Genomic DNA, 12,193 nt, shown 5'->3' on the forward strand with positions numbered 1-12,193 from the left:
AGGCGGACTCTCAACCACTGCGCCACCAGGGAAGCCCCAGGAAGTACTTTCTCATCCTCAAAACTATAGTATGTTTAGTATAGTTTTAGTGTTAAACATAGTTAACTATATAATGTGCATAAATAAAATACACAAATCAAACAAATACTTATGTAATAAAACAAATCATATATGAATATATCTTACTGTTTTTGTTAAATTAGTAATCCATATTTTATGTTGAAGCATACGACATTGTCAAGGTCAAATAACAGCACTTTTATATGGTATAACTTCATTAAAAAAAAAAACCTATGTCAACTCTTAGCTACATAATTAAGCAGAATGCTCCATTACCAGATGTTTTCCACTGAAACAGAGGTTTATCATTATAAACTGCCCAAGAGAAAGTTTTATGAAAAATTAAGGGTGTCATATCTATAAGCACTTTCTTCTAGGTCTAATGATCTAATTTCATATACAAATTATTTTTCATGCCCTTAGGTCCTAATGAAAATTAACCCAGCTCATATTATTACACTTGGCTTTGATTCTCTCTTTTCTAAGCTGCCAGGTTGCATACCTCCTTGCAGAAGTCCTTCTTCATGAAGTTCTCCCTTTTTGGTATTAACTCTGCCTTTATCCCAAGCCCTGATGCACCCCCTAGTGTTCCTCGAACACTTCTATAATTATTATATCTGTGTATAATGATCACTTTTTGTTGAATGCTGGGGTCTGTTATACACGATGTGTAAAGCATTTATAATGGAGGAACTATACTGAAAGGGAGCAGAATATGCCACCCCCAAATATGCCACTTTGGCATGTTAATATTTTGAATTAAAATTACTTGAGAAACAGCTGGTACAAGGACACTCTGACCCTCCTTTGTCCTCCTGAAAGCAGAAAATAAATTTCCTATGTGAAAGGTACCCTCCCAGTATCAGGAGGGTAGAAGATATCCTTATCACCAGAAATAGGGAATTTAGGGCCAAGAAGGCTGTATAAACAAAACTTGTTACTTCTTCACTAATTTACTACCCCAAACCCAAACTTCTTTGTACTGTCAATTCTTCACAAATTTATTGTTTCTTTGTCTAAAAGGTATAAAATTTGCCTGCCTTGGTTACTTCTTTGACTCTTTTATTATATGGACTCCCGTACACATGACATTAAATTTTTCTCCTGTTAATCAGTTTGATGCTAATTTAATTATTACACCAGCCAAAGAACTTAGAAGGGAAAAGTTTTCCACCCCTACAATACCCAACTGATTTGGTTATTATACTAAGTGACTGGCTGGTTGACCATGGACTGTTCTTAAATAACTTTTTTGTTTCTTGCATAAAAAGAAACACAAAATTAGAACTTCAGAGAGTAACCCTTGAGGGCTTCCAAAGCACACAGCGTAACCTTTGCTTCTGCATGATTCCTGAGCGAAGACTATGACCTCTCCTTACTGAATTCTTCATATGCTAAATTCTATGAAATAAATTACTTTCTTGGTTTCACCATGCTTTGAACTTTGCCATCTAGTGATTGCATTTTTGTCAGCAGTACCAACGAGGTCTCATGTTTTTGGTGTTCTAACTTAGTCCATCTAACCCCCTGGTGGGCCTGAATTCTTTTTCTACTCTACTTCAGTATTCAATTTAAAAGCTACACCCTGGGACTTCCCTGGCGGCGCAGTGGTTAAGAATCCACCTGCCAACGCAGGGGACACTGGTTCGAGCCCTGGTCTGCGAAGATCCCACATGCCGCGGAGCAACTAAGCCCGTGCACCACAACTACGGAGCCTGCGCTCTAGAGCCTGCGAGCCACAACTAGTGAGCCCGTGTGCCACAACTACTGAAGCCTGCACACCTAGAGCCCGTGCTCCGCAACAAGAGAAGCCACCACAATGAGAAGCCTGCACAGCACAGCGAAGAGTAGCCCCGGCTTGCCGCAACTAGAGAAAGCCTGCGCGCAGCAACGAAGACCCAGTGCAGCCAAAAATAAATAAATAAAAATAAATAAATAAATAAAGACTCCGAGCTCCCAATGCAGGGGCCCCCAGTGAGGGGGGCCCAGGGTCAATCCCTGGTCAGGGAACTAGATCCCGCATGCCTCAACAAAGATCCCGTGTGCCGCAACTAAAGACCTGGCACAGCCAAATAAATAAATAATTTTTTTAATTAAAAAATACAATTAAAAAAATAAAAAATACACCCCAAGCAGAGTCCACTTGAGAATTTCTTGGTCCTCGTTGGGTTAGCCTGGCTTTGAGTTGCACCTATATGATCTGGCTTGGTTAAATCCTGAAATACTGTATGTATATCAGCAACACTGGTATTACAGGTTTTCGGGACATAATGAGAACCTTCAATGCAGAATTTAATTAGGCATGGATTTCCTAGAGAACAGAAATAACACAGTGAAAACTGTAAAGTGCTATGTAAGTATATTTTTATTGTAACCTGAAAATTTCCCCTGTTGACAGTGGGCACAAATGGGGTAGTAGTTAGAATTTTAATTCAGGATTCATTAAGGTGTCCCCATTGGCTGATGTAATATCCACTATGTTTGCCCAATAAAGAGATCATACTTGAGAAGAGTTCACTGAAAAGTATTTCCAGGGCCTCCAGAAGATGCATCACATGTGTCTGTAGACACGTTTGCTCCTCTTGGGTACCACGACTCCATCAGGTGCGCTGCCAGAGTGCTGGCTACTCGCCTTGTCAGAGCTGGCTAGAGACTGGGGATGAAGTGAGGGCAGTGGGCTCAATTCGCTTCCATTATATAGATCTTTTTTTTTGTTAGAGGAGACCCAAAATAGGCCTGCTTGTGCCCTGATGTTTTAGTGGAAACAACTCCGCATTTTTTTCTTTTTTTTTTTTTTTTGCGGTACAAGGGCCTCTCACTGCTGTGGCCTCTCCCGTCACGGAGCACAGGCTCCGGACGCGCAAGCTCAGTGGCCATGGCTCACGGGCCCAGCCACTCTGCGGCACGTGGGATCCTCCCGGACCGGGGCACGAACCCGCGTCCCCTGCATCGGCAGGCGGACTCTCAACCACTGCGCCACCAGGGAAGCCCAACTCTGCACTTTTAATTGCATGCTGCTCTTACACCCCCTCTCCTCTCAGAGGTCATAGGCTGTTCTGGGATCCCCCTCCAGCAAGTTCTTCCACAAGCTTCCTCAGGCCAAGAAGGACTTCTGGTGGGTACACTCCATCAGTTGCTCAGTCAAGTCCAAATCTTGTCATCTCACTTTGACTCATGATGGGACACCAGTACCCACCTCTCTCACTGTGTCACCTCTTGCATAAACTGTTAACTTGCATACTCGCATCCACCTCCATCCCTCCCTTTTCTAAACTCTATATCCTGTAAGTATTACATAGGTTTTTTTTTTTGTTTTTTTTTTTGCGGTACGCGGGCCTCTCACCGCTCTGGCCTCTCCCATTGCGGAGTACGGCCTCCGGACGCGCGGGCTCAGCGGCCATGGCTCACGGGCCCAGCCACTCCGCGGCACGTGGGATCTTCCCAGACCGGGGCACGAACCCGTGTGCCCTGCATTGGCAGGCGGACTCTCAACCACTGCGCCACCAGGGAAGCCCAGTTTTAAAACTTTTTAGTTTAATAACTTAATTATGTCTCCCAGGCAGCACAACTCTAAGCTTACTGAGGGCAAGAACTTTCCATTAAAATCCTTGTGTCCTCTCCTAGCAAATCAGCTGATGGTTCAATATTTGCTTGACTGAATGTGATATGTCAGATGGTTTCTCTTAGTTAATGATAAACAAACAACCTCCTTCACCACCCCCAAAATGGAAAATAGCAAACTTCCAAAACAAAACAAAACAAAATTTAAATCATTCAGAAAGCCCTAACATACCTTCTTTATTTGATGTGATAAATTCCTTTATCACAAGCAAATTCTTTATTTGTACTCATCCTGCAAAGACTCGCTGTGTGCAGTGTTTCACACACTCGAGTTCACATGGGCTGGTTGATTGCGTTTGCTGAACAAGGGGCCAATGAGACTAAGGTTGGATGGTTGGCTCTTGCCTGGGTCAGTATGCTTCACACAGAGAGAAACTCTTCCAGAGGCAAAGCCAGGGTCTATTTAACCCCTGCCCTTCTACCTTCTAATGAATCATCTTGCCCATTATATTCATTAGGCTGAAGGAAGGACTTGCAAATAATTTCTAGCAAAAAGTTTGTGCCTGACTTATATTTACTTTGTTCCTACCGACACCAGTTTCTTTAACAATGAAGAGCATTTTTCATCTTATTTGGGTATCTTGGAATAATCAGAACATGCTATGACAACTGAAGAATATGAAAACATAGAATCTGAATAAAAGATTTGTCTCACCAAATACTTATCAGGTACCCACTGTATGTGCTAGGAACCCATTATATATAGCACATTGAGCAATGACTTAGTAAGCAGAGGTTGAAAAAAGGGGAAGGGGGTGAGATTGGAGTACTGGAAGGAACCTTGCCCGTCAGGTTTATTTAAGAGGAAAGGAAACTGAGGCCCATGAAGCTTGCTCTGCCTCAAGCCATGAAACAAGTTAGAGCCATAGTTGGGATTAAGCTCTGGGGTGACAGACAGAAGCAAAACAGCAAATATAAAGATATTGTGGGACCACAGATTGGGGGCATGTTTGGAAATTGTCCAATTTAAGATGATGCTGCATTACTAACCTTCATTTAGCTAGTTCTGTTTTTTCTATCTTTAAAATTTTTATACTATCAGTTTTTATTGTGGTCTTGGCTTTTACTACTTTCATTAGAAGTTTAATGAGGCAGTGGGGGTGGGGGAGGGATGGATTGGGAGTTTGGGATTAGCAGATGCAAACTATTACATGTAGGATGGATAAACAACAAGGTCCTACTGTAGAGCACAGGGAACTATATTCAATAGCTTGTGATAAACCGTAATGGAAAAGAATATGAAAAAGAATATATACATGTATAACTGAGTCACTTTGCTGTACAGTAGAAATTAAACACAAGGGGACTTCCCTGGTGGTACAGTGGTTGAGAATCTGTCTGCCAATGCAGGGGACATGGGTTCGATCCCTGGTCTGGGAAGATCCCATATCCCAAGGAGCAGCTAAGCCTGTGAACCACCGACTACTGAGCCTGTGCTCTAGAGCCCTCAAGGCACAACTACTGAGCCCGCATGCCACAACTACTGAAGCCTGCACACCTAGAGCACGTGCTCCACAACAAGAAAAGCCACTGCAATAAGAAGCCCACGCACCACAACAAAGAGTAGCCCCTGCTCGCCACAACTAGAGAAAGCCCGCGTGCAGCAACACAGCCAAAAATAAATAAATAAATGAACTTAAAAAAAAAAGAAAAAAAAAAAAGAAATTAAACACAACATTGTAAGACAGCTATACTTCAATAAATCTTCTTTTTAAAAAGGAAGTTTTATGAGGCAGGAACCTTTACTAAAGTTAATGCCACCAAAGAAACCAGGTGAATTAGAACTGAAGACCCCCCACCAGATTGAGGGTTTAACTTTTTGTGGTTTATATGAAAATTGAGACCTGAAGAAAAAAGTAGATGGGACTTTTCAAAATTTTGAAGTTTTAAAATTATACAAGTAATGAACTATTAGAGAAAATTTGGGGAAAAAAGAAGAGCGATATCATCTGAAGGGGTCCAGCATATGCTACTGTGGCATAAAAATTATTTTGAGCAGAAGGCATTTGAGGTCCCAAAAGAACTCAATTGTCATAAATCCCCTCCCCAGGAGCAACAAGGAAAGGCTGACTCATCGCCATAGATGAGAAGTCTCACAAAAACTATCGTATCGTCTATCTATTCTCCTAAAGCCCATTTATATTTCTAAGAAGTCATTTGTTTTCCCATAAGTCCCCTTTCTCCCTCTCCTCTTCCCTTATTAAGAAGTCACTTGTTTTGCTGTATCTTTCTCTCTCTCCCCTTCCCCTTAAGATGGTATATAAGCTCCAAATTCTAGCCTTCCCTTTGAGTCACAATTTTCTGTGAACTCCCCTGTGTATGTTAATAAAAATACATGATTAAATTTTGTTGTGTTATCTCTTGCTAATCTGTCATTCGTTAGTTTAATTCACAGGCCTTCAGAACCAGAACTTAAGAGGACAGAGTAAAAGTTTTTCCTCCCTGATATACCATCAGTTCACTATCAGTTTAACACAACCATTTTCAATTTTGCATATTTTTCTTCAATTTTTTCAACTCCATTTACTTTTTTACATAATTATAATTATTGTTAGTATTATGAGTACTCATCCATGATGCTATATATCCCTCCAAGTTATAACTTAATGACTACTAAATATTTCCATTGAGATAATATACAAGATGTTTCTTAACTAGCTTTCTAGTGCAACCATAGATTTGGGTTGCACTAGAAAGCTATTTGTTGCATATTTGTTGGATATTTAGATAGCTTCTGACTTTTTAAAATTATAAGCAATTTGGAAAAAAGTCTTTTAGCATAAAACTTTTTCTTCTTTTAAAATTACTTCCATGAGTTAGCTTCAACTGCTGTAGCCTTTGAAAGGGGAATGTTGGGTTAAATAGCTATCTCTCGGGGAGATGACAGTGGTAAAGTAACACAGAAAATGTATGACATTCTTTTATAAACTAAAGGACTTAAGTCTTGGGTAAAATCATAAATAAAGGCCGTGAAAAAACTTAAAAATCATTTAGTGTTTGGAAGAAGTGCAAACATGATGAGAATTATTTAGAAAGAGGAATTATTTGAACTAGGTAATTTGAGATTCAAGAGCAGTCCCTTGAATTTTTCACGAAACAAAACAAAACATACTAGTGGATTAATTTAGCAACAAGTTTGTGGAAGCTTGGGTGAACGAGTTTTTTTTTAAGTGAGAAGGGCCAATTTAAGAGAATAATTGCTGGTGAAAGTTCCGTTATCAAATTTTCATTTGGTTTTCACTAGCTTTCATTTGGAGGGAAGGATAAACAATCAGACAAAAAACAATTGGTACTCCCAGTTATCTGACTACCAAAAGAAGAGTCAAGTTAGCTGAACCTTTTCTTCCAAGTACTTGCCTTCAATTAGCCATTTGTCCTTCATTAGATGAGCCCAGATACCAATTATTCTAACAGGCAATTGATTAGGAGATTTCAAAAAATGCAGCAACAACAAAGAAATGTTTGTTTTGAAGAGCCACAAGCTATTCATTTTAAAAAGACAGGAGAAAACCAAGCCACATTACAACTCAATTTAGAACTTTTTTCCTGCCTTGTAATTGAAGGAGGGCAAAGTCAATTTTCATCTTGAGTACCATTTCCTCCTACTCGATTTCACTACAGTGGGCTTTCCACTAATGACGTTTGACATTTCTGAGTCAAGGCTACATTTATGAGTTGTAATCTGCTAGGTAAAAGCTGAGGAAATGACTGAAAGTTCATTGTGCCCTCCCAACCCCTACCCTACCAACCTCCTCCTGTTCTCTCAGGGTTTTAGATTTAATCACAGCTGTTGTAAACCCTGTTACACTCTTCCTAAACACTTCTGACAGGACCAAAGATATGAATCTGCACAGAGAGCTTTTCATAAACTATCAGGAGTCCTTTTCCTTTTTTGCCAGCTGGTAGTTAGTCCAAATACTGCTTTATAAATAAATCATCTGCAGGCATCCTCATCAGGTCAGTTCCAAACGCGGCAGTTCAAAGAAAACAAGAAAGCACTTACCAGTTAATTTTCTGCGAGGAGAGAAGCTTTTGTGATGTGTGGTGTAACCTCCCTGCTCCAGAATGAAATGGAGGGTGGTTTTCAGAACAGCTACGTTGGACACTCTTCTCCCAGCCTCCTCGTTTGGCTTTTACCTGGCTTTTGAAATGACACTGTAGAGGAGAATGATGTTGGGTTTCACTTGAATGTGGTTCTTCCCTTCCTATCCTACCCTCCATAAAAATTCATCATGTATTCCAGGAGAAAAGTAAGCAATGAACACACTGCACAAATTCTTTTACTCAGCGTGTACACGTGTGTAACTGAGGTTTGTTTTTTGAATAGAAATCATTACTGTTGGCTGCAGTGCCGCAGGCTGAAAACCAGTGATGGGGGAGGCACCAATCCCTCCTTTGTTTGGGTGGACTTTTGCTTATGAAAAGTCAATTTAAATTTCATTCCAGACTTCCCTGGTGGCAGAGTGGTTAAGAATCCGCCTGCCAATGCAGAGGACACAGGTTCGAGCCCTGGTCTGGGAAGATCCCACATGCCGTGGAGCAACTAAGCCCGTGCACCACAACTACTGAGCCTGCGCTCTAGAGCCCACGAGCCACAACTACTGAGCCCACGTGCCACAACTACTGAAGCCCACGTGCCTAGAGCCCATGCTCCACAACAAGAGAAACCACCGCAATGAGAAGCCCGCGCACCGCAAAGAAGGGTAGCCCCCACTCGCCGCAACTAGAGAAAGCCCGTGCGCAGCAACGAAGACCCAATGCAGCCAAAAGTAAATAAATAAAATAAATTTATTTTAAAAAATTTAATTCCAACAATGGAATGAAAAGAACCTTAGAATGTCAAAGGAGAGCTCTTCAAATGCACCAGGGCTCATTAGGAGAGAGATTTTATTTCCTGGGTTTCAGTGTATTTCTGATAGGGAAGAATCAGAATCACACCTTAGTTAGGTATGTTTTTTTTTTTAATTTAATTTTATTTTTTTAGACAGCAGGTTCTTATTAGTTACCTATTTTATACATATTAGTGTATATATGTTAATCCCAATCACCCAATTCATCCCAGTTAAATATGTATTTTAATTTTTATTTCTTTACTTAGGTGGGTTGAGAATTTTCCAGGCTTTGAGGAAATTAAAGGTCTGATTCTTATCTCTCATCTTATCTGTGGCCCTGGCAGATGAGGGCATGTCTGTGTACCTGAAGCAGGACTCAGAATTCAGAAACTCACGGGGTGAGATGTGTGGAGGCTGACAGGAAGCCAGCCTTGATGCGGCTGACTTGTCCGTCTGCAAAGCTAATGTGATTTTCATAACGCCTAACGTCAGCTTGAGAAACTGAACATTATTGGGTCATAAAACGTTGTTAGGCAAGCTAATTGAACACTGTTAGCTGAGCAGCCAGAAGAACACACAATTTGCATTTGTCTGCTGTGAATGCTGAGGGCTTAGCAGAATGTGCCACTGCGAAATATGCCTCTTCGGAGAATAAGAATTATTTTGAGCTGTTTATTTTAATGAACTGCAGGCATAGAAGAAGCTCTGAAAACAGAATAGAAGTTACCCATTTGTAAGGGAAATTTTACATTTGTAAAGAAAATTTACATGAGAAAAGGGGTCTGTATCAGGAAGACAGCTATTATACTTCTTCATCTGAGAGACTTATCTGCTTGACCCAGCCGCCTTTGTTTACCGAACATTTCCTCTTTTCACCTTCTGGTGAATTGCCTTCCTGGACCTTTAAGCCCCAGACCCCATCCCTTTCCTTAGCTCAGGATGGAATATAATCCTCAATCTTCTGGCCACCTTTTAAGTGGGGCTCCTGTATGTATATAATTTAAAAAATTTTTCCTCTAGGGCTTCCCTGGTGGTGCAGTGGTTAAGAATCCACCTGCCAATGCAGGGGACACGGGTTCGAGCCCTGGTTCGGGAAGATCCCACATGCCGCAGAGCAACTAAGCCCGTGCACCACAACTACTGAGCCTGCGCTCTAGAGCCCTCAAGCCACAACTACTGGGCTGCGTGCCACAGCTACTGAAGCCCGCATGCCTAGAGCACGTGCTCCGCAACAAGAGAAGCCACTGCAATGAGAAGCCCGTGCAACAAAACGAAGAGTAGCCCTTGCTTGCCACAACTAGAGAAAGCCCCCGCGCAGCAACGAAGACCCAACACAGCCAGAAATAAATTAATTAATTAAAAAAATTTTTTTCCTCTATTATTCTGTCTTTTTACGGGGTGGGAGTGGGGTACTTAGCCAGGAACAATGAAAGGTAGAAGGAACATTATTTTTCCTCCTCTAAAAGACAAAGTCTAGAAAATCGAAAGCAGCAGTCTCCACTGAGGGTGGGGTGGGAGCAGATTGGAATAACCCTGGGGGAGGGAGTGGGTACGCTTCTTCAAATTACAAATATCCCTCGGCACCAGAAGGATGTACACTCGCCCACGTTTGCCCCTAGTCCCTTGATTCCACAGAAATAATCACTATTAATAAACAGGGCGTATCTTTTGTCAGTGTTATCTGAGTTGGTGAAGGAGGTCATAGTAAACCATCTGCTGGAGGTGATATCCAGTCACCAGTTCCCACCCCTTGGCATCAGCTATATTAGTATTTACTGAGTTATATGCTATCTTCTGTAATCACACAAAAGCACAATTTCATCCATAAAAGACATTTTTGAGGAGAATTTCAGGAAGTTTTGGTTACTTTATATGGTTTGGGGTTTATTTTCTGGTAGTGGAGTGAGAAGCATTGAGCAGCAAAGGACAGAGAAAGAAGACAAAAGAAATGACATTTCACAAGCATTTACTGTGTGCCAAGCATAGTTTAAACACAGCCCACCCTGAAACCCAGGAAAATATGTCAGCCTTTTTATTTTTACGTTTTACCTACCACCTAAAACAACCGAGTCGTAACAGAAGTTTACTTAGCTTTGAAATTGGTCCCCCCAAATCAAGGACATTAAATAAAATCTCTCTCCTAATCAGCCCTATAGTCTATAGTCTGCTATGTGTCTGAGGAGCTCCCTCTGACATCCTAAGGTTTGCCTTATAGTTGATCCTTTATTCAAAAGTAGTTAAAGCTGAAGTGCTCAGGTGTGCTAGACATAACTTACTTGCATTGGTTAAGCTGGTGAGTCCATTCATTGGAGGTCTGTTAAGGGAACCTCTCCTGTAAATTGCAGAGTTGGAGTTCAGTCCTGAGCATTCTGACTCCAAACACCATGCTCTTAAGACACGTAACTATTAGACTGTGCAGCTCTCTATGAGAGGAGATGTTTCCAGAATTGAGAGACTAGGAGGAAGGGGCAGGAATGACTTCTGCCAAATGAAAGGCTTTCAGGACGGTTCCCGCACGTTCTAAATCACTGCAAGTTCTCTGAAGCCTCGTGTGGTCAGGGTTTCAAGGGGTCTTTCCAGAGGGGCACATGTGTATAAGCAGGTCTATAGGGCCAGCTGGGCTCAGAGGGGAAGATACACAGTGCCTCTATCATATTGTTTTGGGGATTGGGATCTTTCTCTAAAAATGGCTTTTCTCCACTGATGCTAGAAATTTCACTGTTAGAAAATTGTTCTTTTGAAGAAATTCCATTTTATTTTATTATTGATTTAATTTTTGGCTGCGTTGGGTCTTCGTTGCTGCATGTAGGCTTTCTCTAGTTGTGGCAAGCAGGGGCTACTCTTTGCTGCAGTGCATGGGATTCTCATGGCGGTGGTTTCTCTTGTTGCAGAGCACAGGCTCCAGGTGCGCAGGCTTCAGTAGTTGTGGCTCGCGGGCTCTAGAGCGCAGGCTCAGTAGTTGTGGCACAGGGGCTTAGTTGCTCCGCAGCATGTGGGATCTTCCCGGACCAGGGATCAAACCCATGTCCCCTGCATTGGCAGGCGGGTTCTTAACCACTGCACCACCAGGGAAGTCCCGAGGTTCCACTTTAAAAGACAGGCTTTCTATTAATCAAGTGAAGCTCTAGTAGTTAGAATGGACTGGGTAATTTTAAGATGATCATCTCCTCTCCCTACCCCAACCCCTCCAGAAAAAATTGGGGTCAGCAACTTGGCCTCCCATCTTACGATATGATCAAGAATATCTTTATTCTTTTCTTTTCTTGTTTGATGTTAAAATAGCACACTTGCCCCAAACACCTGAATACTCTGATGATAGAAATTTCAGAAATAGACATTTGGGAGAATATAATCAGGTCACATTGGTTTTTGTTAATGGTCATTTCTAGCCTTTTTGTTGTTGTTTGCAAAAAAAAAAGAAAAAAAGAAAAAAAATTGACCCAGAACATAACCACTAGAAAAGAGAGAATATGATACAGATGGACATTTTCTTTTAAAAGAAACTAATTTGTGAAAAAGGGAAAGACTTCACTTCTTTTGAGTTTTTTTCCTCTTATACAGGGAGATGACTGCCTTCACATGTAAATGCCCTTCTTAGGCCTGTTTCTTTGTGGTAGACAGAGTCAGAGATTAGACTTTGGAGTCTTTACTGGGTTAACAGTAAGGCTTGGGACCATGCA

The 12,193-nt window shown here is 41.4% G+C and overlaps 1 protein-coding gene across 1 annotated transcript in view; it reads right to left on the reverse strand.

The window, feature by feature from the left end:
• CMKLR2 (chemerin chemokine-like receptor 2) overlaps nucleotides 1-8,168 on the reverse strand; it is a 45,263-nt gene extending 37,095 nt beyond the window's left edge. The window contains exon 1 of the mRNA XM_079924680.1: nucleotides 7,685-8,168. The gene's annotated coding sequence lies outside the window, so the exon portion shown is untranslated. The remainder of the gene's footprint in view (nucleotides 1-7,684) is intronic.
• Nucleotides 8,169-12,193: the final 4,025 nt, after the last annotated feature.

The sequence above is a fragment of the Stenella coeruleoalba genome (genome assembly GCF_951394435.1).
Source record: "Stenella coeruleoalba genome assembly, chromosome: 6".
NCBI classification, from domain to species: domain Eukaryota; kingdom Metazoa; phylum Chordata; class Mammalia; order Artiodactyla; family Delphinidae; genus Stenella; species Stenella coeruleoalba.